The sequence below is a fragment of the Dipodomys spectabilis genome, unplaced genomic scaffold (genome assembly GCF_019054845.1).
Source record: "Dipodomys spectabilis isolate Male_0828 unplaced genomic scaffold, ASM1905484v1 ptg000513l, whole genome shotgun sequence".
NCBI classification, from domain to species: Eukaryota; Metazoa; Chordata; class Mammalia; order Rodentia; family Heteromyidae; genus Dipodomys; species Dipodomys spectabilis.
Genome location: NW_024871190.1, coordinates 176,077 through 191,976, shown reverse-complemented (window position 1 = coordinate 191,976; position 15,900 = coordinate 176,077). Strand labels below are relative to the sequence as shown.

Here is a 15,900-nt window from a genome sequence, read left to right as displayed (position 1 = left end):
TCCTTAAAGCTGTCAAGGAGAAAAGATTAATCACCTATAAAGGCAAACCAATTAGAATCACCTCAGATTTCTCAGCAGAGACAATCAAAGCAAGAAGAGCCAGGCATGATGTATGCCATGCCCTAAAATCAAACAACTATCAACCAAGAATACTGTACTCAGCTAAACTCTCCTTCATAACTGAAGGCTAAATAAAAACCTTCTATAGCAATGAAAAATTAATGCAATACATCTCCACCAAACCAGCCCTACAAAAGATTCTTAAAGATGTCCTAAACATAGAAAACCAACAAGACCACACTAAAGGCCAAGAAACAGCACCCAAACTGAGAATCCAAGATCCATAAGAAGAACCCAGTTTTCACAGCACCCAAGAAGTTGGATAACATGGCAAAAACTCCCAAATACCTCTCAGTCCTACCTATCAATATTAACGGAATTAACTCTCCAATTAACGGTCATAGACTGTCTACTGGGATTAAAATACAAGATCCCTCTATCTGCTGTCTTCAGGAGTCACATCTTGCCCATACCAACAAACACATTTTCAATGTTAAAAGCTCGAACAAAATCTACCAAGCAAACGGCCCCCATAAACAGGCAGAAGTTGCAGTCCTAATATCAGATAAAATAGACTTCAAATTAAAATTCATGGGAAGAGATAAAGAAGGTCGCTACATGCTAATTAATGGATCTCCCATTCAGGAGTATATTACGATTCTAAATATCTATTCACCAAACAATGGAACACCCAAATTTATTCAAGAAACACTACTTTCCCTCAAATCCCACGTAGACCCAAAGACATTAATTGTTGGAGACTTTAACACACCACTCTCCCCACTAGATAGATCAACTCTGCAAAAACTCAACAGAGAAACCGCAGAATTAAACAGCTGCATAGATCAAGAAGATTTAACAGACATCTACCGAACATTTCACCCAGCAGCATCAGAATACACCTTTTTCTCAGCAACACATGGAACATTTTCTAAAATAGACCATATTTTAGGCCACAAAGCAAACTTGTCCCTATTCAGAAACATTGAAGTTATACCTTGCATTCTCTATGAACATAAGGGAATAAAATTAGAACTCGACAACAAAAGCCTCCAAAGAAAGTCCGGTAAAACTTTGAGGCTGAAAAGCACACTGCTGAATCACCAGTGGGTCATGGAAGAGATTAGAAAGGATATTCAAATGTTCATGCTATTCAACAAAACGAGCACACAAATTATCAGCTCCTCTGGGACACAGAAAATGCAGTACTCAGAGGCAAGTTTATAGCTCTGGGCTCCTCCATCAACAAATTGGAGAGATATGAAATGAACAATTTAATGAGACATCTGAACCTCCTTGAAAAAGAGCAGCAAGAAAAACCCCTATCCAGTAGATGGAATGAAATAATTAATATTAAATCAGAATTAAATGAATTAAAATCCAAAAAAACTATAGAAAGAATCAACAAAACAAAGAGTTGGTTCTTCCAAAAAATTAACAAAATTGACAGACTCTTAGCAAATCTTATCAGAAAAAGAAGAGAACAAACCCAAATAATTAAACTCAGAGATGAGAATGGAAACATCATCACGGAAACAATCAAGATTCAAAACATTATAAGGGAATATTTCTCAAACCTGCATGCTAATAAGTTTGAGAACTTAACAGAAACGGACCTTTTTCTAGCAAATATTGACATGCCAAAACTAAACCAAGACGAGCTAAACCATCTTAACAGGCCCTGAAATAGAAAGCACTGAAATGGAAACAGCAATAAGAGACCTCCTAGCTAAGAAAAGACCAGGACCAGATGGCTTTACAGCAGAATTCTACAAGGCCTTCAAAGCAGAGCTCACACCAATACTCCTCCAACTATTCCATGAAATTGAAGAGAAAGTTCACTACCGAACACATTCTATGAAGCCATCATATCCCTCATCCCAAAACCAGGCAGGGACTCATCAAAGAAAGAGAACTATAGACCCATTTCTTTGATGAACATTGACGCAAAACTTCTCAACAAAATTTTGTCCAATCCAAGTCAACAACTCATCCAAAAAATCACACAGCATGATCAAACAGGATTCATTTCAGGGATGCAAAGCTGGTTCAATATTCACAAATCAATTAATATTATTCATCATATCAACAGGAGCAAGAATAAGAACCACATGGTTATCTCAATACATGCAGATTAAGCATTCGACAAGATCCAACACCCCTTTATGATGAAGGTTTTGGAAAAATTATGAATCCATGGAACATTCTTCAATACAATAAAGGCTGTATAGGACAAACCTACAGCCAGCATTATACTCAATGGTGAAAAACTAAAGCCATTTCCTCTTAACTCAGGAACAAGACAAGGATGTCCAATCTGTCCACTTCTTTTCAATCCAGTATTAGAATGCCTAGCTACACCAATAAGAAAAGATGCAAACATAAAGGGGATCCAAATAGGGAAAGAAGAAATAAAATTGTGCATCTGTGCATATCACACCTTCGATCATCTTAGGCTGGGTTGCAGCCTCTGTATCCACAGTTTATCCGGAGATCCTAGGATCCGAATTCAAATCTTGGCTCTGGCAAAAAAAAAAAAAGGAGAAGTGCTGAGAAGGTAGCTCAGTAATAGAGTCCTTGCCTTGCATGCATAAGGCCATGGATTCGATTCCTCAGTACCACATAAGCAGAAACAAGTCACGAGTAGCGCAATGGCTCAAGTGGTAGAGTGATAGCCTTGAGCTGAAGAGTTGAGGAACAGCACTGAGACCCAGAGTTCTGACCCCAAAACCAAACAAATAAAAGAAGAAAAGAGAGGGGGGAAATGGAGAAGGTTAAAACTGGGAAGTATTAGAGGCAGTTTTTCATTGTTTGTTCCTTTGCATTGCAAGCAGGGCTCGGAAAGTGTACATGACCTTGCACTGCTGAATTTTGGTGGGCTATCTGGGAAGCCATAGCCCAAACCAGAAACCTAGGCCTGGGGTGTGAATCCCAGGACTCCCATCTATGAATGGTAGGATATTCTAAGAAATGCATTCCGATATACATCCTTATGAATGGAATGTTGTAAAGTAACAATTACATTTTTGTATGGTTATATTATAAAATTATACACAATAATTATACTATATTGAATAATTTTCAATTAATACTTTGTTATGTATTCAACCATAATACTTCAATACAGGAAGGAATAATTTATTGATAAGTGGTAGTAATATAATATATAATTAAATAATATACAGACATCTCTGTCTTGTTTTATACATATATACATATATATATATATATATATATACAGATATATATATATATATATATGTTACAATCTACATATCTATTTCTACACTTGTCATTCCTGGAGCTCAGTGGTAGAATGCTCGCCTCGAATGTATGAAGACCTGGGTTCAATTCCACACTATTACATGCACAGAAAACCCGGAAGTAGTGCTGTCAAGCAGTTGAGAACTTTCTTTGAGCATGAAGGCTTAGGGACTGTCTAGGCCTTTACCTCAAGCCCCAGGACTGGAACCAAAAACAAGTTAGAATGTTCTGACTGCAATTATAAAAAGGCAGGATTTCAAATACCTCATCACAGAGCAAGCTGGGAGTCTGAAACTGACGGCTGTCATCTAAACTAACTTATCCAGAGGTCAAAAGCTGCAGCCCAGCATCATGGAACCAGACACTGATGGCTCACCACTAGCTGCTCAGGGGGTGAGATCAGACACTGGGGGTTGAAAACTCAGCCCTGGCACGAAGTCTGGTAGACTCTGAGCTGTGCCTAAAAGTGGTAGAGATCTAGCCTTGAGGAAAAGATCTTAGGAGAGTCCCTCCAACCTATGAGAGGCTGATGACTCTCCCTCACAAAACACCCCTTTAAACCATTAGATGTGAACTTGTGCAGTTTGTGGCATGTATCTGAAACAACGGTGATACTGATGAAAGCACCTTAATTCTAATGACAGTTTGTGGGATATAGCTATGTGATGAGTCCGTCCTGGGGTGCTGGGTGTTGAGTACTTCTGGGTTGTCCATGAGGTATTGAGTGCTGAGTCCTTCACAGGGTGCTATGTGCTAAGTCCTTCACGAGTTGTATTCTTTAATCTGGTCCTTATAAGAGCTACACAAGTGAGATGAATGTGCAGATGGGAAAGTTGAGGCTCAGATATGTCCCCAAGGCAGGGCCAAATTTATGTATGTACTAAACTCTAGTGACTTGTCTCCTGCAGACAATTGTTTTGGTTTAGGTTTCTCCATCATGAACCTTGAACGCAGAGCATAGGAGCTGACTTTCTTCTTGGGCTCATGGCTAATTTTCTACCATGCTGAGCCAAGGACCCACTTGCAGCAAAGTGTCATGGCTTAGATGTCTTTAGCTGAGGTCTATCATTCTGCCTGTTCAGGAAGCTGAGGATCTCATTTCAAAACTATCCAAGATCACGGTCCAAAGACAGCCTTGGCAGGAAATTCCTTGAGATGGTTATCTCCAATAAACCACCAGAAAGCCTGAAGGGGCATTGTAGCTCAAGTGGTAGTGTGCTAGACTGAGATGAAGAGCTCAGAGGCAGCACCCAGGCCCAGACTTCAACTCCTCCAATTTGCAAGAAAAGAAAGAAAGAAACCTGGAGTGCTGAGAATGTTTCTTAGGGGTAGACTGCTTTGTGTGTGTGAAACCCTGGGTTTGAATCCTCAGTACCACATCCCTAGAAAAAAAGCCTGAAGTGGCTGTGTGGAGCAAGTGGTAGAGTATTGTCCTTATATAGCAGAAACTCAGGTACAGTGGTTAGGTCCATAGTTCAATCACCAAGACGGTGTATGCGCACACACACTCACACAGACACACACACACACACACACGGAGGCACCGTTGCCAATAATGAATCATTTCATTGTGTTCAGCTCCCTAATTGCCTAACAGAAGGACTGTTGGATTAATGGTAGCAGTTTGTTTCAACACTGAAACATAGTCTTACAAAGACAGGATGAGTGTAGGGAACTTGGTCTGCCATGGCAGGTGGCACAAATGAAAGCTTCCAGTCAAAACAGAGCACAGGGGACAGAGATTGCTTGTTGTACAAAGAGGTCATTTTTTTCCTAACAGCCTTAACAGCCTGAGCACACTCATCCTCACTAATTGGCTTGGATGAATTGTTTGTTATCCAGATGCACAGGAGTGAGGCTTTTTGTCTGCCTGTTCCAACAATGAGGCAGATTTCCTTCAGCAGCTTGGGGTATGGGGACTCCCTCAGGTTAACTGGGAACAGTGAGGGGAGCCCCGGATCATGCACTGTCTTGAATGCACACTCTGTGCTAAGAATTCATTCTATTCAAAGCAAATTTCCTAGCTAGGTGCCTTTCTGAATAGCAACTCTGGATCTTCACAAATTCAAATACATGTATACATACACAGACACATGGAGTTACTGGCTCTTTTTTTGTGGCAGGTCCTGAGGCTGGAACTGTGAGTCTAGACATTTTCCCTGATCTACTTTTGCTCAAGGAAGCAAATGCTTCCTTGTGTCTTAAACCATGATTACCCTAGGTTGGGATGCAGCTTTTAAACCCACAGGTGATTCAGGGATCCTAGGACCCGAGTTCAATTCCAAGCACTGGCAAAAATACAGCAAACCAACAAAAATGTAGAAGGAAAACTAGGTAATTTTACTCAACAGGTTTACTTTTGTTTCCTTGGCACTGTGACCCTCCTAGGGCTCAATGACTTGGCTTGAAAATTGTACGTGACCTTGCATGGATGAAGGATGGGGGGCTGTCAGTGAAGCATGAGTCCAACCCAGATACCTAGGCCCTGAGATCGATCCTAGGCCTGCCACCTACATATGGCTGAAGATCTTAGAAACTTGTTCCTATCTATAGGAATACTAATAGAATGTTTGAAATGTACTAACTGAATTACTAATTAGATACTCATTCCAGTATAAGATTGTATGCAATAAATATAGGTCATTGATTAATTCTTTATTTAGTATACCGTGATTAATTAATGGAGGCATAATTTTGCACCATATAATTGGTAGTAATAGAATATGTAAAAATAAGATATAGACATCACTTTTTGTATAAGATTATACACTAGAATCTACATAAATATCTGTCTCTGTATAACTTTGTAGATGCATATACATTTATTAATACACACACACACACACACACACACACTGCAATCTAAACATCTATCTGTTTATATATTGGCCATTCCTAGGCTTGATCTCAGGTCCTCAAATTTGCCCAGTAACTTCACTTGCATCAGACTGGTGTGCTAACATTTACCCTTTCATGAAGGGGGCCTGTTAGAGCCTGAGTTCAAGTCACAGAACTGGCAAAAACTTAAGCCTGGTGGAAAAGCCTATTGTCCCACTTGTTTTCCTTATCGGTGAAAGTCCTGGGCCTCAGGAATGATGTAGAATACATAAGCGAGTCTATGTCTCATGTAATAGGATGCAAAAAATGTTATATGTGTAATCATACTCAAATGCATAAGAAACAAATAAAACATAAAATATGAATACACTAAGCACAACATGAGTAAACCTGTGCATGTAAATATAAATCATGTATTTAAAATGTATACGAATATTGTTTTTGAATTCAGGCCCTAGGAACAAGTCTTTCTTTCTTGTCTCCAACACGGTGATCTTCCCATCCCTCACAGTACTGCAGATTTCCCCAGACCCTGAGTTCAAATCACAGGCCTGGCAGAAAAAATGGCAAGAATTATAAGCCAAGGATCCTCACAATATTTTTAATATTTTGTATGTGTATATGTATGTATGTATGTAAGTTTTTTTTTTATTTTTTCAAGCACATGGCTTGAATTCAGGTTGTGGCAATTCTACCTCAGCTTTGATCACTCTAGGCTGGGGTGCAGCCACTGGACCCCCAGCTGCTGATGGGATCCTAGACACTCAGGCCTTTCAGGGAAAGCAATGCACAGAAAAAATGTGGCCTTTTTACATTTTCTTCCTTTGCATGGTGACCCTCCTGGGTCTGAATGACAATGTTGCAAAGGGTACTGCCCCTTGCATTGCTGAAGGTTGGCAGACTATTAGGGAAGCCATAGGCCCAAGTGGCAACATAGGATCTGACCAACCAATGGCAGGAGATATTAAGAAACTGGTTCCCATCCATAGGAATAACAATGGATACTTGTCAATGTCACAGTTGAATGAGTTGATCGTGAATGATGCTCCTATAAAATTAGACAGCATGTTTTCATGAGTCTTATTGATTTTATTTAATATTTTTGAAGCATTAAAAGAATATTATTATTTACAGGAATTCAATAATTTCAGTACACTGATTAATTTCATTAATAGTGTAAGGATGATAACAATAACATTAATTACATGGACGCATAAAAAATACCCAAAAATTGGTAGGAATGTAGTCTATATAACTGAATAATGTATAGACATCTCTGGCACTCTATAAAGATATATATTTATTAGTGTACTGTCATCTTCATGTCAATCTGTTCATATTTTGTTAACTCCTGGGCTCGATCTCAGGTCCTGGGAACAGCCTATCACTCAGTTTGCCCCAGGAAGGCGTGTTCACACTCGCCCATTCATGAATTTGGCCCTGTAGGCCATGAGTTCAGATACCAGCACTCCCAAACAATGAATCGTTGGGTAAGAAGCTGATGCTGACATGTTTTCCTTTTCTGTGAATGTCCTGGGTGTCAGATATGAAGTGGAATACATATGCAGGCCTATATCCTATGTAATCAATGTAACCAATGTTCTAAGTGCCATAATAGTCAATAAAATAAATGGTCAATACATAAATAAAACAAAAAATAATAAAATAACTACACTGAATGCAATATGGAGTCAACATATGTATATAAATATAAATCATATATGTAAATTGTACATGAATACGTGGGGATTGATTTCAGGCCTAAGGAACAGACTTGAATTTCTTGACTTCAAGGAGGCCAGATTCCCCTTCCTACACAGTACAACAGTGTTACCCAGACCATGAATTCAAATCCCAGTCCTGGCAGAAAAATGGCACCTTTATAGTATGTGAAGCCCAATTCTTAGGTATTTCATTATTCCTCCATTTTATGAATGTGATTGTTTACATCTTAATAAAGTATTAAATAAAATCGATTAGTGTCCTATAATATAATTATGTATAATTTTATCCTAGAATCATTCAAGAACTGCCCATTCAATCATGACATACATCCCATCCATTTGTATTCATATGGATATGAATGAGTATCTTAGGATCTCCTGCAATTTGGAGTTGGCAGGACCAGGATTCAAACTGTGGGCTCCAGCTCCCACCACTTAAACCTGAGGATAAGGAACTCAGTGGTCTGTCCAAGAACATCAGCAAGACCAATGGCAGGCACCAGTGGCTCTCAACAGTCCTTCTTGATGTTTACAAGGCTGTGATGGGAGGATCATTGTCAAAGTCACTCTCAGGAGGAAAGTCCTTGAGACCCCTGTCCAACTTCAGTGCCAACAAAGCCAGAAGCCCTGTGGCTCCAGTGGTAGAGGGCCAGCCTTGAGCAAAAGCAGCTCAGAGACTGTGCCCAGATCCTGAGTTCAAGGTTCGGGACTGGCAACAAACAGACATAAATAACAATCTGTGCAGCCATGCAGCTAAAGTGGTCTCCCTCTTGTCCCCAACTGAATGGGAAAAGGGCTGGGAGAGTCCCTGTCAACTTGACTCTGCCCATGCTGATTGCATCACAGGATTCTAGCCACACCCCCATTCTTTCATGTTTCTTTCTGACCAATGGAATACAAGAATGGTGGCAACGCCCACATTCCATGATGCCTGGTAGCAACTGGATTCCCTCTTTTAGTACACCACTACCAGCAGTTAAGGAAGGTAGAGGTGGCTGAGTGGTGAGCAAGAGACTCAAGGTAACTTCAGAGAATAGTAGGAAATTTACATGTCCCAGCCCCCTCCCCCCCTTCCTGTGGTGCTGGATTTCAAATCGCAGCCAGCCTAAGGCCCTGACCTGGTCCCTGCCCCTGGTCCTCTGCTCTGGGCCCATGTGTCTGCCATGCCACCGCCATCCCTGCTCGCTCTACCTGGATCAGCTGCCAACAGCGTCTCCCAGCAGCACAGGTGAGTGGCCGCCCCAACACCATTCCCAACTCGGGTCAGAAACCCCTCTGAAAGCACCATGACCCCCTGCTTGTTTCCTCTCCCTGGCTCTGAGGAGCCACCTTTTTGTCTTGTGCATTTCTGAGAAAAAAACAATATATGCTCAGGCTGGGCTGAGCTCAGGTGGTCCTCCTATCTGTGACATTTATGCTCCACCAGGCCTGGTCTTCTGTAGTTGGGATGGTAGACATGTACAGCCATGCTCAGTCATCAGTTTAGATGGATTATCACAAACTCTTAGTCCATGGCAGCTGATTCTTGACCACAGATAAAGCTCTGAGTAGGGCCACAACAATCGGAACTCAGTCTCTTCACAGAACAGTTGTGAGGAAACAAGGGATTTATATAGAGGGATCTCTGGAACATGGCTAGGCACAGAGGGAGTGGCCTTCAGGTAATGTTCTCAACAATTCTGTGAGCATAAGACAGGAAGTTATCTGGAAAGGGCTCAGGTGTCCCCTGTTATTAATGGGGCAACGGGTGTGGGATTATGAAACAAAACATGGCTCTCTTTCATCATTACCCTATTCCCATGAGGAAGGGTATCCTTCACTGTGTTGAGTTTTGCAACTGGGGACAACAAGGCATGGAGAAGCTGGGTGACCTACTTATGATCTCAAGTTCACAGAAGTCTAGGCTTGACTTCTCTACCATCCTCCCTAGTTAAATGGGTGCTATTCAGCCCACTTTTTGTAGTGGGAAGTCCACTTCTTGTCAGTCATGGGGCTTGAACTCTAGGTCTGAGCGCTGTTCTGGAGCTCCTCAGCTCAAGACTAGCGTTCTACCACTTGAGCCCACAGCACCACTTTCAGTTTTCTGGTTGATCTTTGGAGATAAGAGTCTCACAGACTTTCCTTACCGGGCTGGCTATGAACCATGATCCTCATTTCTCAGACTCCTGTGTAGTTGGGATTAGAGTTCTGAGCCACCAGCACAGGGCTTAAGTGTAGTTCTCACTTTCTTTCTCCCTCTCTCTCACATGAACTGGTTGAATGTCCTGGAGGAGGTGGCCCATTTTCCCCATGTGGCTAGACCCCATAGTGGCCCTCTCATTCTGGAGGTGGGCTGTGGATCAGGAGCTGTCGCACTCAGCCTGTTGAAACAGCTCCATGACATAAGCCTCTCTGTACCCTAGCTAGACCATGACAGTTATTCATTTTCCATCCAGCCTTACTAGACTTCTCATATTGTATTGTTTTCTACATCATTTTCTGGCACCTAGACAACATTATGATACATAGTTACGGAATCAAAATGTAATGTCTTCTTAAGAAATTCATTTAGGGTTCTGGGAATGTGGCTTCATGGTACGGTGATTGCCTAGCATGCATGAAACCCTGGGTTCAATTCCCCAGTACCACATAAACAGAAAAACACTGGAAGTGGTGCTATGCCTCAAGTGGTAGAGTGCCAGCCTAAAAAAAAAGCTCAGAAATAATTCCCTAGCCCTGAGTTTAAACCCCTGGACTAGCAATAATAAAAAAAAAAAGTATTCAAATATTTTTTCATTCATGTGACTGTTTCTAATATATTTATAAGATGATTTCTTTGTTGCTTTGTATGTCCCCCCCCCCCAGGATATAACCCCTGCTTTCACTGTATTTAATGTTGGTATAATTTGTGGAGGGGAATGGAAAAAAACAAATCGTTTAAATAGGGATACAGGTGGATCCATTGCAATAACGAGAAGTACAAGACGTTATGTTGAAAAATGAACTTTACAATTTTGGCGGGGGGGGGGGCAGTAGAGATGGAGGGGATAGGAAGGGATAGGAAGGGGAAACAAAGGAGGAGGCAACAATACTTGATAAGAAATGTACTCATTATCTTACCCATGTAATTGTAACTCCTCTGTACACTATTTTCACAATAAAAAAAAAACCATTTAGTTAGTAAATGCAAAATAAAGAAACCATACTTTGAATATATAATTGCTCCTTCCATACTGACACCTGACAATAGTCCCTAATTCATGTACTTTACTTACTATAGCATACTCTGTTAAAAAAATTTTTTTGGTCATTAGGTCAAAGCAACTAATGCCAGGAATGTGCTTAGATGTCAGGTGAAGAATTATTCTGGAAATTCAAAGGTTCCAGGATTTTGTGTGGTCACTGCTAATCACAGAGAGAAGGATAGTCTAAGTGACATTTGGAAATCTTTTTGGTTAATCATGGTACCAAAACCGCAGAGGCTAATTAACAGTTGTGATAGAATAGAAGGAATAACTCGATGGAAGGATAAGTGATAGTAACTAAGGTGTACTAGAAATTGTTCTAGAGAACCATTTTTGGTTATTGAAAAACTAGTTATCAACTAGGCTTATTCCTCATTGCCTTTAGCATTCTAAATCTCTTACCCTAGTTCTTAATCTCTGTGTGATAAGTTGTATATCCTTCTATGCTATTCTTTCATACCTTATCTCCTTTTTTTTCTAAAAATCTCAGGGAACAGGAAGCAAAGGAGGAGGCAACAACGTTTGATAAGAGATATACTCATTATCTTGCCCATGTAATTGTAATTGTAATTCCTAGAAGTTTATGTTAAGTATTTCACAAGTTTTATTTCTCTTAATTCTTAAGAAAACATTTGCTATAATTCTAATATTATTACCATTTTAGTGTTAGGAAATATTTTAATTAAAGGCACTAAGTGCATGGCCCAAAGGCACTAAGTGCATGGCCCAAAGACACACAGTGGGGAAGGAAATGAGTGAAAATTTCCAAAAGTAAGCAATAAAAAAGTAGGTAAAATCCTCTCCATTCCCTTACTCTCTCAATTCAATATTCATGTTGTCCAAGAAATAATAGCATAGCAATTATTGCCGATGGTAATTGTTTTCTGTCACATTTTGTCTTCAACACAGTGTTGGTGACATTGGGTTATCATGCTCAGAGCTGAGCTCATAAATTGAGGTCTAAAGAGAGACAAATTTCTTCTGTTCCACAGTTCCAGTATACATTTTAAAAAGTACTAAACCTAGCCAGTAGCTGGTGACTCACGCCTATAATCCTGGCTACAGAGGAAGCTGAGATCTGAGGATTGTGCTTCAAAGCCAGCCCGGGCTGGAAAGTCTGTGAGACTCTTATCTCCAATAAACCACTAGGAAAGCAGAAGTGGCACTGTGGCTCAAGGGGTAGAGCACTCACCGTCAGCTGAAAGGCACAGGGACAGCGGCCCAGCCCAGAGATCATGCCACCTGACCAATAAAAAAAAAGATTAAAACTTTTAAATACCATCACTTACTGTCTTTTAAGAATCCAAAACGAAATAAATTCACCTATAATCACTCCAAAATGCTTTAAAAGCAGATGATAAACAAGTCTCCATGAACTCAATTTTCTTCTACTTTATAAATTATTCTGAAAGCCTTGTGCTGGTTGGTCACACCTGTAATCCTGTCTACTCAGGAAACTGAGATCTGTGGATAACCGTTGGAAGCCAATCAGGACAAAAACTATTCATGAGATTATTTTAAAAAAATTACAATGGAATTCTATGCCTCCATCAGAAAGAATGACATCACCCAGTTTGTTAGGAAATGGAAATACTTGGAAAAAATTATATTAAGTGAATTAAGCCAGGCCCAAAGAAGTGAAGTAAGCCAAGCCCAAAGAAACATAGGTCCCATGGTTTCCCTTATTTGCAATATCTAGTATATGTATGAGTCAAGCAGAAAAGGTCAGATAATGTGATGTTAGGAAAATGAACCCTTAGATATGTATTTAAATGTTTTTTCTTTAATGCATTTTTAATGCATTTATAAAATTATTTCTTTTTTGCTTTGTATGTCCCTCCCCCACAGTATAACCCCTGCTTTCACTATATTTGATGTCGGTATACTTTGTGGAGGAGAAGGGGAAAAACAAGTCATTTAAGGATACAGGTGGACACGTTGCAACAATGAGAAGTACAAGTTGTTATGTTGAAAACGAACTTTACAACATTGGTGGGGGGGTGAGGATGGGGTAGGGGGGGCAGGGGGAGGCTGGGAAGGGATGTGAAGGGTAAACAAAGGAGAAGGCTGCAATGCTTGATAAGAAATGTACTCATTATCTTGCCCATGTAATTGTAACCCCTCTATACAGTATGTTCACAATAAAAAAGTAATAAAAATATTTTAAAAATTTAATGAACTAGCAAAGAGCCAAGAATGGAGATGTAGCTTATATAGTAGCTCATCAATCTAGAGAGGAATGGCCTAGTGAGACCTTGGTGCACTGAATTCAAACTCTGAGAACGAAAATGCGCAGGCACGCACACACACACACACACATACACATACACACATATTTATTCAAAATATCTTCATATCAGTATTTTGCATTAATTTCTTTGTTAACGATATTACATGGGTAAAATAGGGAAAATATTCTCTTCCATCCGAGAACATTTTTATATTTTTTATTGTAAAAGTACTGTACAGAGTGGTTACAGTTACATGAAAAGGTAATGAGTACATTTCCTCTCAAGCATTGTTACCTCCTCCTTTGTTTTCCCCCGCGATCCCTTCCCTCCCACCTCCACAAATGCACTTCCCTCCCCTCCCCTCCTAAATTGTAAAGTTCATTTTTCAACATACTCTCTTGTGCGTCACATTGTTGCAATGGTCATACTGTATGCTTATTTAAGCCTTTTGTTTTTTCCCTTTCCATCCCCAAGTTAGAGAAGTGTACATACAAGATGGAAGTGCACCAACATCAGATACAGTGAAAACAGGGGTTTAACTGTGGGGGATGCACATATAAAAAATCACATCGTACATTAGAAATATATTAGAAACCACAGGAAGAAATAAAAAACCACTTGTGTCCTTATCATGGGGTTCATTTACCTTAACATAATCTTATCTAGTCATATGCACATGCTTTTGACCTTTTTTTTTAAATTGTGAAAATACCATACAGAGAAGTTACAATTACATGGAAAAGGTAATGAGTACATTTTTTATCAAGCATTGTTGCCTACTACTTTTTTTCGCCTTACCATACCTTCTTTGCTTATCCCAGACATACATTAGTTATTGCAAATAAGGGATACCATAGGACCTATGTTTCTTTTTTTTTTAATTCTGAAAATGCCATACAGAGGGGTTACAATTACATGGGTGAGTTATTGAGTACATTTCTTTTATTTTTATTGTGAGAATACTGACAGAGGAGTTACAATTACATGGGCAAGATAACAAGTACATTTCTTATCAAGCATTGTTGCCTCCTCTTTGCTTCCCCTTCCCATCCCTTCCCATACTCCCCCACTTCCCCCATCCGGTCCTCCTCCCACCAAAGTTGTAAAGTTCATTTTTTGACATAATGACTTGTACATCTCATTGTTGCAATGGGTCCACTTGCTCCTCCTTTGTTTCCCCTTCCCATCCCTTCCCATACTCCCCCACTTCCCCCATCCGGTCCTCCTCCCACCAAAGTTGTAAAGTTCATTTTTTGACATAATGACTTGTACATCTCATTGTTGCAATGGGTCCACTTGCTCCTCCTTTGTTTCCCCTTCCCATCCCTGCCCATCTTCCATCCCCCACCCCCACTAACCCCTCCCCCACCCCAGTCCCCCCACTGTCCACATCCCTCAACCCCCGGCCAAAATCATTTTTTGACACAACGACTTGTTCATCTCATTGTTGCAATGTGTCCACCTGCATCCCTATTTAAACGATTTGTGTTTCCCTTCCACTCCACAAATAGTACCAACATCAAATACAGTGAAAACAGGGGCTTTAGCTTGCAGGAGGAACATACAAAGCAACAAAGAAATGATCTTATAAATATCTTAGAAACAATCGCAAGAAAGAAATACCATTTGAATCCTTATCTTGGGGTTCATTTTGCCTAACATCAACTTATATGATGTTTTCTACTTGTAGCAGACACATACTAGTTATTGAAAATAAGGAAACCATGGGACCTATGTTTCTTTGGGCCTGGCTTACTTCACTTCTTTGGGCCTGGCTTAATTTACTTAATATAATTTTTTCCAAGTCTTTCCATTTCCTAACAAACTGGGTGATGTCATTCTTTCTGATGGAGGCATAGAATTCCAGTATGCACACACACACACACACACACACACACACACACACACATACACACACACACATTTTCTTGATCCATTCGTTTACTGTGGGACATCGGGGTTGGTTATATATCTTAGCTTTGGTAAATAATGCTGCAATGAACATAGTTTTGCTGGTAGTTTTAGTATGGTCTTGTTTGTGATCATTTGGGTGAATGCCCAAAATGGGATTGCTGGGTGTTAGGGGCGCTCTATGTAGTCTTTTGAGGAACCTCCATACTACTTTCCAAAGTCTTCGAACAAGTTTAAACTCCTAACAACAAGGCATTAAGGTTCCCTTCTGTCCACATCCTATCCAGCATCTGTTCTTTTAAAAATCTGGAATGCTTCACGAAGTCGAGTGTCATCCTCAGTCAGGGGATATTCTTCTCTTTATTCTTCCAGTGTTAGTGTATGTGCTACTGAATTGAGCACAGAACAATTTTATATATAAAGTGTAATTGATTTTCTTAAACTAGACAATTCCACAAAAATTAAATTCAAAAGAATTGTTGTGAAATTTTAGAACCATGTATTTCTTACATAAGAACACATTTAAGAATAAAGTCAAGATTGACATGTCCAAAACAAAATAATTCCATATATTTGTTGTTCAACGGATGTGTAGGAGGAGGAATTCAATTATTCTGTACAAGGAACCTGCCATAATGAACACTATAG

At 39.9% G+C, this 15,900-nt stretch overlaps 1 non-coding gene across 1 annotated transcript; it reads right to left on the bottom strand.

Moving 5' to 3' along the window:
- Nucleotides 1-15,552: 15,552 nt before the first annotated feature.
- Nucleotides 15,553-15,654, bottom strand: LOC122099424. Its single transcript, XR_006145916.1, has one exon. It is a non-coding gene; the product is annotated as a U6 spliceosomal RNA (small nuclear RNA).
- Nucleotides 15,655-15,900: the final 246 nt, after the last annotated feature.